Genomic DNA, 10053 nt, shown 5'->3' with positions numbered 1-10053 from the left:
GATGAAAATAGTTTTGCAGAATGGTACCTGTTTGAAGCTGTTCTGTCCTTTAAAAAAAAAAAATCATATGCAACTGTAGAAAATATTTCTCTGATATCAGGCTCTCAGCCTTAAAACCGGCACGAAAAATGCAACTTAACGTGATCTGATATATCTGATAGCATATTCAGCACTGGATGCATTGGAGAACATCGCTGGGGGACAACCAGGAGTTGAAGGGAGGTGGAGAAAGGATCTTCAGGGTCTTCACCAAAGCTAGCGTATTTTCCACACTATAAGGCGCATCCTCAATTAATGACACATTTTAAAACTTTTTCCCAAATGTCAATATGATCAACCTTGTTCAACAGTAAACACACAAAAGAAACAGGTAAAGATTACTTTATCAGTTCATTGCCCATCTACAAACCCCAATCTCAATATCGATCCATATATAAGGCGCACCGGATTATAAGGCGCGCCATCAGCTTTCAAAAAAAATTAAAGCGTTTTGGTGCTCCTTATAGTGTGGAAAGTACGTTAATTACTTACATTTCCAGTCATGGGAAATGATGACTGATGACTCAAGTAGATCTGGTGTTTCGAGGGAGGTTTTTCTGGTGATTTGGATAATGAACCCGAACCAAAGATGAACCTCGGGCAACCAGCGGAAGCTACAGCTGTTTTGCAAGAAAACCTCAAGGAGAAAAACATTTTAAGACACGTGAGTGCACATTTAAAAGACTAGGAATCACATCTCCACATGAATCAAACTCCCCTCGGGTGTTTCCAAAAGTTCATGAAAAAATTGAAATAAAAAAACATTGCGCACCCATAAATAATTCATGTTTTTTTCTTGTTCCTTCAAAGGGTTATACGTTGTTTACTTTACTTCAAAATAGAAGTGCAACAATTAATCAACAAATCATCGCCAATAATTCATTTTACATATTCACTCATTTGCAAACCAAAAATTGTCCCAATCCTCGGAATTTGAGCTTCCTGACACTTTATATGATCAGATATCTTGAGTTATTTATGTATTTATGTATTATCATCATCATGTTGAATCAAAACAACACAAACGTCTGCTTTTATTTTGGAAAATATTTCTATACATTTTCTGGCATATTATAGACCAAGCAAGTCATTAAATCCCAAAATTGTTAGTGTATTTTCTGCATTGCCTGTTGAGAAAAATAATGCAATTTTTTTGAAATAAAAGGATTAGATGATTCATCCACAAGGTGATCAATTATAATTAAATATAACCGTTAGTGGCATCCCTACTTAATAGAATATTTACTACCTCAGACGAAAAAGGTTCTTCTATAAGCAGGGATGGCCGTCAAATGGACAGGGGCACCAAATGAAAAACATTGACTACATGCGGAGGGCCGGACTGCTCGGATGTTCATTTAAAGGATGTAAAATGACACGTGGTGTCCTCTGGTGGCATAAGACTTGTCATGTAACCGGTTTTGTTTTAAGATCTATGAGGAACACAAAAGTGACGCCCAAGATATTTAGTCTCGTGCATTAGAAAAAAACGAGTTATGGTTCTATTTTTCCCACCACACATTGTTTGGAGAAGAAAGCCAAAGAAAAGTCAACAGAACCTTTTTTTAATGCCTGAGCTGAAGGGGAATTGTTACGTGAGTGTGCATGATCATTATGACCTTGGCGTTTGATAACTTTTTCGAGTTACTCCTCATGACCTTTTTAGGGGCATATATATATATATATATATATATATATATATATATATATATATATATATATATATATATATATATATATATATATATATACAGTATATATATATATAACAGTTGCTTAGTCATTCCCCTAAATTATCAAATCATGATGATGACTTCCTCTGTTGTCAAGAGACATTCCTAATTTTATACCCTGTGAACTGCTGCGAGCAGTAGCAGCACGTTGAAATTGTGGTTAGAACGTGTGCTTCACGGAATTTCGCCTCCAGCCCTCATAGGTGGAGTTTTTCATGTTGTGCCATAGTTGCGTTGGGTGTTCCCCCAAGACTTCAGCTTCTCCCCATAATCCAAACGCATGCATGTTGAGTTCATTGAGAATGCCGGTGTGAATTTGAGAGTGAATAGTTGGTTCGTAAGCATTCCAGAATTGGCCGGCAATCATTCCAGGGCAGGGCTTGGGAACTCCAGTTCCTTGAGTGCCATTTCCTGCCTGTTTTCCATGTCACCCATCACACCTGATTCAAATGATGAACTCATCAGCAATCTCTGCCTAATCACAATTCTGATTATTAGATTCAAGTGTCCTTAAAGAGGTGAAAAAAGGCAGGATATGGTTGCAAACGAAACAGAGTTCCCTACACCTTGTCATTCATTGATGCATTCGAAGAATTTCTCGCTGATGCTGCAACGGCCCCACCCGAGCAGATACCAAGGGACTTCGTTCTCAAGGCACTAGTTGGGACCTCCCAGTTAGTTGTCCGTCTCTTTCCTGTGTTTATAGCGTTCTGCCAGTTACCGTGTATTCGCGCCCGTCATATACCGTAAACAGACATTCCGTTTTAATATGGAACACATTTTTCCAAGCTGTCCTTGAATACATCATTAACAGTCACTGTACATCCAGGCTGGTAGGACAGCCCAGTAAAAATGTTAATTGTGTAGCCAAATCATGACAAATTACAGTAGAACTCCTCTACAACAAAATCGTATTTGCAGCCAGAAATTTTTCACACCAGGGTAATTTTTACTCGAGCAAACGAACCAAAAAGATCCGCACGTCAAATGATGTTATTTCAGCAACCACGCCCCTCCGCGTGGAGTCCACGCGGAAAAGATTTTCCGCAACGAGTATCTTCCAGAATTTCTTGATGAGCAGACATCATGACGCACGAACTATTGCTTATGGAAATTCGCCGGCACAAACACCTTTATGATTCGCCTGAAAAGGACTACCGTGACCTAAATACCGTCAACAACTCCTGGCAAGCGCCCTTGTAGGGAGAGATGAGGAGTCAGTCTATTTAATGGGATTGTTTGAATCTTCTCTACCTCTGTTATAGTGTTGTTTGTATGCTGAAGAGTCAATTCACTGCCACCTATAGTATGGGAGAATATCGTTTGACTGTGGGGGAAGCCGCTCCAAGTATTAAGTGCTGTAAAACGTTTGCCGGCGCGTCAAGTATAAACCAAGCTAGACTTTTGCTGCAGGCTTCTTTTTGCCGTGTGCTTTTCAGTGCAACACAAATGCAGAAAAAACATGTTATATTATGGAACATCTTTTTTTTTTATTGTATAAGGAAGTAAAAAAGAGGGAAAGGCTTCAATGCATGTTTTTTTTTTTTTTTGCACTTGCAGGTTTTGTTGTAGAGTTTTACTGTTAAAAGTTAAGTAAATGTTTGTCAAAATTACCCATAGCTATTTTGCATTAGCACTCACAGCCCTTTCTGATCAAAAGTTATGACCTTTTGAAAAATAATATGAGGCTGCTGCTGCTCACTTATTTTCACTTATGGAGAACAATACAATAGTTTGGATTAAAGCCCACATGCTAGGACTAAGACAAAAATAAATCTAAACTATTTTGTTCGTGAGAAATCTACCCATTTATCTTCCTTTGCACTTGTACTCATGAGAATTGCAGACTCGCAAATTCCTGCTGACTTTGAGCGAGAGGCAAGGAAGTGTAGAACTGGTTGCTTTTCGCAAGGACCAATTGAGAGTAAATGGAACATTCATGTGTCTGGAATGCGGGAGGAATACCATAACCACAGAAAATCCAGTCAAACATAGCAAGAACATGTGAGTGGGTCTCAAGCAGTTTGCTCAATGCCACAATGTGCTTAAACAATTGCAAATGCTTCTTTGTTTAGTTTGGTTTTTTTTCTAACGTTTGTCAAGCTTGACCTTGATGCAAGTCTGCTCTCTGAGGGCAGTTTCTGTCAAATTCCCATTTCTATCAATTTGGAACAATTGACAGTCAGATTACATTTCACGTTGAATTTGTAGGACAAGCAGAGAACAGATGGGCATCGTTTGCTTCCACATCGCACGTTCGGGACCTTCAGTTTTGTGATACAATTCGCGTTGGCCTGCCCAATTTTCATCTTGTCTGCAAATTGGACAACTCAAAGTTGCATGTCTCTTGCTTATGTAAACACTCGCATTTTAGCTCATTCGCTGGTTGTGTTAGACAGAAAAATAGGTTTCACACCCAAGGAAAACACGCGAATCTTGCTGATGCATCATTTGGCTGCAGGGCTTCGGTGTTTGTGTCATACCGATGACAGTCGCAAAGATTGTTCATTTTTTGTGTCAGCAGGATTCCTATACAGAACAACACTAGGAAAACATGCATCCCAGTTGTGAGGTTTTACAGGTTTTATGTATTCTTGCGTTGAGCTGTCATTTTGTGCTACCTCCAGTAAGCTTGGTTATACGTTTAGTGACCAGTGGACCCTTGTAGCAGCATATTCGCCATTTTTTTGGGTGGCAGGTCTCAGTGGTAGAGTGTATGTCTTGCAACCGCAAGATTGTGAGCTCGATCCCCAACCCCGGTGACCAAGTGTCTTTGAGCAAGACACTGAACCTTGACATGCTTCCAGTTGACCAGTGGTGTGTGTAAATGGATGATATGAATGTGATCCTTGGTAAACCGCTTTAAGCACCACGTTGAGTAAAAAGCATTCTATAACTCCACCCTCTTTTCAGTAACATTTGTTTCACGATTAACATTGATTTATCAATGAGAGCAAATTATTCTCAATACTTGAGATTGATCAATAATTTGCACTTGTGTGACCAATAGTTCTTATTATTTTTTATTATATTCACCGCAATCTTAAACGATTTTAATATAAAGAAAAGCCTTTTGAGACTTTTTGTATGATGCAATTGAAAAATTATTCAACTTTTGAAAATGATATCAGTTAGTTTGTCCAAATATAAGGATAATAATCCCTCACAGGTGTGCCAGATTAGTTGTTCAAGATCAGGACATTGTGAAGCAGAATTCTAAAGGAGAGTTGCCCTAATTATAACTCAGACATTTGGTCTGGTGAGCACCTGTCCTCTGAAATAAGCACCGTGTTGAGGTCCAAAGAGTCATTTGAGGATTTCAGAAGGACAATTTTGGCTGCTTAGTCTATTGAGGGATTTGAAGAGAGATCAAAGGATTTTGACACAAGCCATTCCACCAAACGGAAAATTGTTAGCAAGCGGGGGACCTTCAGAACAATTCTGCCATGCCCACATTTGAGCCCCAAGCAAGTTTGCCCCCTGAGTTTACCGCAACATGTTAAAATAAATAATAAATCATTCTAAGATACCATTACGGGACCTCCAGCAGGCTCTCGCAACTGTCAAGGCGAAAGTGCATGGCTCTACTATGAGAAAGAGACTACACAAATGTGACTTTCATGGATGGTGTGCAAGGAGGAAATCTTTAATTTCGAGGAACAACAGACTGAAGATTGCCAGATAGAACATTAAAAAGTCCAGATCCACTGGAATAAAGTTACAGATGATTGAATTTTTTTGGACAATAGAAAAAAAGACAGTTTGGGCGTAAAATAGATGCAGCTGCATTCCATAAAAAGATCCTCAAACCAGCTGTGAAGCGTGGAAGTGGGAGCGTCAAGGTTCGGTGATGCTTTGCTTTAGTAGGACTTGGCATGCTCACCATCATAGATTCCACCATAAATTCGACTTTGTATCAGAGGGTTCTTGAAAGACATGTGAAACTGTTAAAAGCCGCTTCACTAGGCCTCTATTCCAAAAATAGATGAGCAGATATGTTTGGACTAGCTGAAACATGCAGGTTATTTATTTTATTTTATTTTTATTTTTTTATGTTCTTTGCGCTTCCTCTGAAGGTAAACCTCATTGTATGATGCTATTAAGCTAAAATGACACTCCCTCGGAGGCGAGGAACAGACGCGGAGTGCGGGGTTAACAGCCCTTTATAAATACTCGAGACCCGATTTCCATCTTTCACTCGGTTTGTTCGCGAACGGCACATCACTACTTAAACGGCTTTTGCATCAAACATACCTAATGTCTAATTCCAGATATCTAATTCCTATCGCAAAAGTAAACAATCCTGCATGGAAACCATCACAATTACTGCTCTTTACAATTCGCTTATCGTTTTCATGTGTGGTGAATTTTTTAACTCGGAGACCAGCTAACGAGTAGGAGGGCAAAATGGATTGGTGAAAAAGAAAAAGAAAATCAAAATAAACGTCAGCTTACGTCATTCTGTCACAAGACTGCATGCGGCTCAAAGGCAATCCCGACTCCTCCAATAGTCAGTTGCCTTGCAATTTATCGATCAGGCAGCATGAGAAAGCAGTGATCTGGAATTTGTGCACCGGTACACGGGTTTTCGAACTCCCTTTTAGGCGTCTGAAAATGAAGAGCACATGTCGTCCAGATGAAGTTCAGGTCAGGGCAAAGATTTGGGACTCCAGTGAATGTGATTTACAGATTTAGGCGCAGCAAAAGTACAAACGAGAACGTACATGGTCCAAATATTTGCTTTTCTTCCGCAGAGACAAACCACACTATTTGTCAAGTAGCATTGACATCATTTGTAAGGGATTACTGCTAAAGTCTCTTTGTATTATTTCTTCCTTGTGGCGTGTAACTAATAACAGCCAGACCTTGCAAAAGATGTCTTTTGCATGCAAAGCCATCGTGTCTGCTCTCATGAGCTGAGTGAGTGATTGGAGGTTTGTCTTTCTGACTTGTTATTTTAATTAATTTATTTGGATCAAAAACACCATAAGTCATATTCGCACTTGCCTTTTTCTATTTGTAAAACAAATGGGACATTTATTTCCCATCTTGGCGCCATTGTCGGTTTTGGGACGTGCCTTTAATTTTTAAACGTTTGCCGTCAGTCCTTGGTTTGGCTGCAAACAATTGATTGAGCTCCACAATTTTATTTTTCATAATCTAAAGCTGTCCAACTGATGTGGCTAAGCGTGACATACGCTTACCAAAGTATCCCAAGAAACAGGTACATGGCAGCTTTTATATCAATTGCCTACAATTTATGTCATTGTTTTTCCGGTTGATGGTATGATTGTAGAATATACAGTACAACTAATTATTTTTAAAAGCAAAGATTGGGTGCCAGAATTCAATCCATTCCAGTTTATGTCTATAAAGATGTCTGGCTAAAATATGAAATTAAAGGCATTAGCATGTCATTGTTAATTGGTTTTGAATATCCTGTTTGATGAGTAGTCCAGCTTTGCTTGTACAAATAATTAGTTTTGTTTAACTAAGTGCTTCTCTATTATGTTTTGCAAGGCCTCCCCCCCAGGAAAGAGAAAAATTTCGCCCCCTCCCAAAAAAAAAGATTATTATTTATGAAAATTGTATAAGTATACCTAAAACTCTATTCTTTTTTAACATTGACACAAGGAAAAGGCAATATAAATAAAATTTTCAACAACTGTTAGGTACGTTTTCAGAGAATTTCTACAGGTTAAAGTGTTGTCGAAGCAGAAAAAACCCAAATGCACCAAAGTGCCTGAAAAAAAAAAAAAGCCTGCGACTCTTTTGAGGATAAGCTGCTCTAGAAAATGGATCGATGGCTGTTACTTTTGGATCCTGAGGTGACTGCTTTATACCCAGTCTCTGCATGTAAATAAAATCTTTTGTTTAAGCTCATCTCATCCCAGCGTCCCTGCATTTTGGATTCATCATGCTGCGTAAACATGACATATATTAACCATGTGTTCCCCCACTTAAAGCCCAAATGCCCTGAAACACTGTTCTGTTCTCAAATGTAGTAAATAAGACATTTCCAACACAAAACATTTCCCAGAGATGGCCCTCTATATATATATATATATATATATATATATATATATATATATATATATATATATATATATATATATATATATATATATATATATATATATATATATATATATAGAGTATTGCATCATAAAAAACACTTTTAAAACGTGCAATATTTTAAAATAATACACCTATGATAGTCTAGACTGCGGATCGATAGGGTCAGAATACATTGATATACAAGTCTCCATCTACCTTAAAGCAAAAGATGAGGGCCTCTGAATCTGGTCCCCACTATACAATGCAAATCGTGAATCCCAAAAGTGGGGGTGACTCACAAACTTCAAAGGCCTGTAATTGAAAAAAACGTTTGAACTCAAAGGCTCAAAATTCTGTTTCTTTCAGCAGACACCAGAAGGCACAAAAGAATAAAAAACAGGCAAACTGGTTATTTACACATTTGTTTGTTTCTTTCTTTATTTGTGACGCTTTTACTACACAAAATCAGGCTTATGTCTCCCAAAATTAATATTGAGAATATCCTTTTCGTAGAAAAGGAGGGATGTGGATTTTTCTTTCCAGCAGTGGAGATTCTGTGCTAGTTTCAGCTAAGCTTATGAAGGCCAAGGTAACAGGTCAATGCAAGGCTATGCCAGGAAACAAGTCTTCAGTCAAAACTGTCATCAGTCTGAATAAAAATGACGAGGCTGAGTCTTATGGATGAATAAAAAAATAATTAAAAACCCCTTCATGCAGATTTTGTTTTCTTATCTCAAGCTACCGAAACAGAAGCGAAGAGGGAAAATCACACATTTTTTGGTGAATAACAAGTTGATTCTTCAAACAAGATTAAATTTCAGTTAAGCTGCTGATATGAGACGGGTCATTTTGACCCAGAGGACAAAGGGTCTTTACAGAAATTGAGGACAACAGGAGGGTTAATTAAACATTAAATGACATTTTATTTTCATTGGATATAAATTATGGGGTACAACAACAATTGAAAGTAAGATCATAATGTTGCTTAATTTTAACAGCGTGTTATTGTTATTGCAGTATGGTAAATCACCTGTGATCGCTCACTTCTTCTCCATAGCCATTTTCTGTTCATTTGATTCTGCATCCTTGAGCGCCCTTGCAGAGGTTTGCGATCTTCATCGGTGACCTGTAGCTTCGTGCGTTGCTGTTGCAGAACTAACATATCGCATTTTTGTTTGTAAATGTTCATCTGGTATGACCTTCAGTATCCGGGTTAAAGTTTGCAATGAAGCAAAATAAGAATAACTTTCCGTTCTTGCTTCTGGTACTTCTGGGTCATCATGCTCAGATAGAGAAGGTAAGTTCCTCAGCACCAGGAGGCCCTCCACTATTTTCCAGTTTTGCCCCAGACCTGCCCTGAAAAAAGACTAGTTGTTGTATTGTGTACAGTGTTATGGCGGGACTTACTCTGCTTTTGGCTATGTTGATGTTGTTTAAACAAAAAACACTGTTGATTTGTGTTTACCCATAGTGCGGTTGGGGCCAGTTGCTTCCAAGACAAACCATACTTTGTACTTCAACTAGTGTTACTGTTCAAAAAGTCATAATAAATATAACTGCCTCTGAGTTGTCATGTGCTTTATTATTCCATATCACTTTCAATAAAACAACAGCTGACTATATTACTTAATATGTCAATAATCATTAAAACGTCAGATTAAAATGACAATGCTCTCCATTTGAAATTTTAAAAGTGTTATTATGATACACTATTATATTATACACATTTTTTTAATTTTACAGGTACATTTTATGATGTTAGTCAGATCTGACCCTCCTTCTATAGCATACATTGCAATCACTTCCACTCAAAATTCCATCATAGCATCCATCACATATAACAGGTCAATATTTGACTGTTGTAGCACTCTCTTAAAAAAAAAAAAAAACTTTTGTCATGTTGCTAATTGAAAACCTTTATTTGACTAAATTAGAATAATTTATTTTTAATCCGTGTTATATCTAACTTATACTTTTAATACAATCTTTAACATCGTTTTTTTTTTTTTTTAATAAAACCCTAACCCTCTAACTCAACAAAATGAGGAGTAACACACGGACTAAAGAGGAAAATAAACGTCGAATTCATATCATTTTTAGGCCAATATTCCAAAACAAATTCAAACTCTCAAATCATTCGTTTTTTCCTATTATGTGCTCCCAACGGTGTTGGTTCACTGTGATTTTGTGTGCTTGTATTGTACTTGACGTGAAAAAAAATACA

General features: G+C 37.7%; 1 long non-coding RNA gene across 1 annotated transcript; it reads right to left on the bottom strand.

Moving 5' to 3' along the window:
• Nucleotides 1–540: 540 nt before the first annotated feature.
• LOC148422160 (uncharacterized) lies at nt 541–9169 on the bottom strand. Its single transcript, XR_015865978.1, has 3 exons — nt 8860–9169; nt 6228–6380; nt 541–676 (listed from the first exon to the last, which is right to left on the bottom strand). It is a non-coding gene; the product is annotated as an uncharacterized LOC148422160 (long non-coding RNA).
• Between the last annotated feature and the right edge of the window lie 884 nt (nt 9170–10053).

The sequence above is a fragment of the Hippichthys cyanospilos genome, chromosome 6 (assembly GCF_059441005.1).
Source record: "Hippichthys cyanospilos isolate Australia breed blue-spotted pipefish chromosome 6, RoL_Hcya_1.0, whole genome shotgun sequence".
In the NCBI taxonomy this organism is placed as follows: Eukaryota; Metazoa; Chordata; class Actinopteri; order Syngnathiformes; family Syngnathidae; genus Hippichthys; species Hippichthys cyanospilos.
Note: the sequence above shows the minus strand (reverse complement) of the source record. Positions and strands in the feature narration are given on the sequence as shown.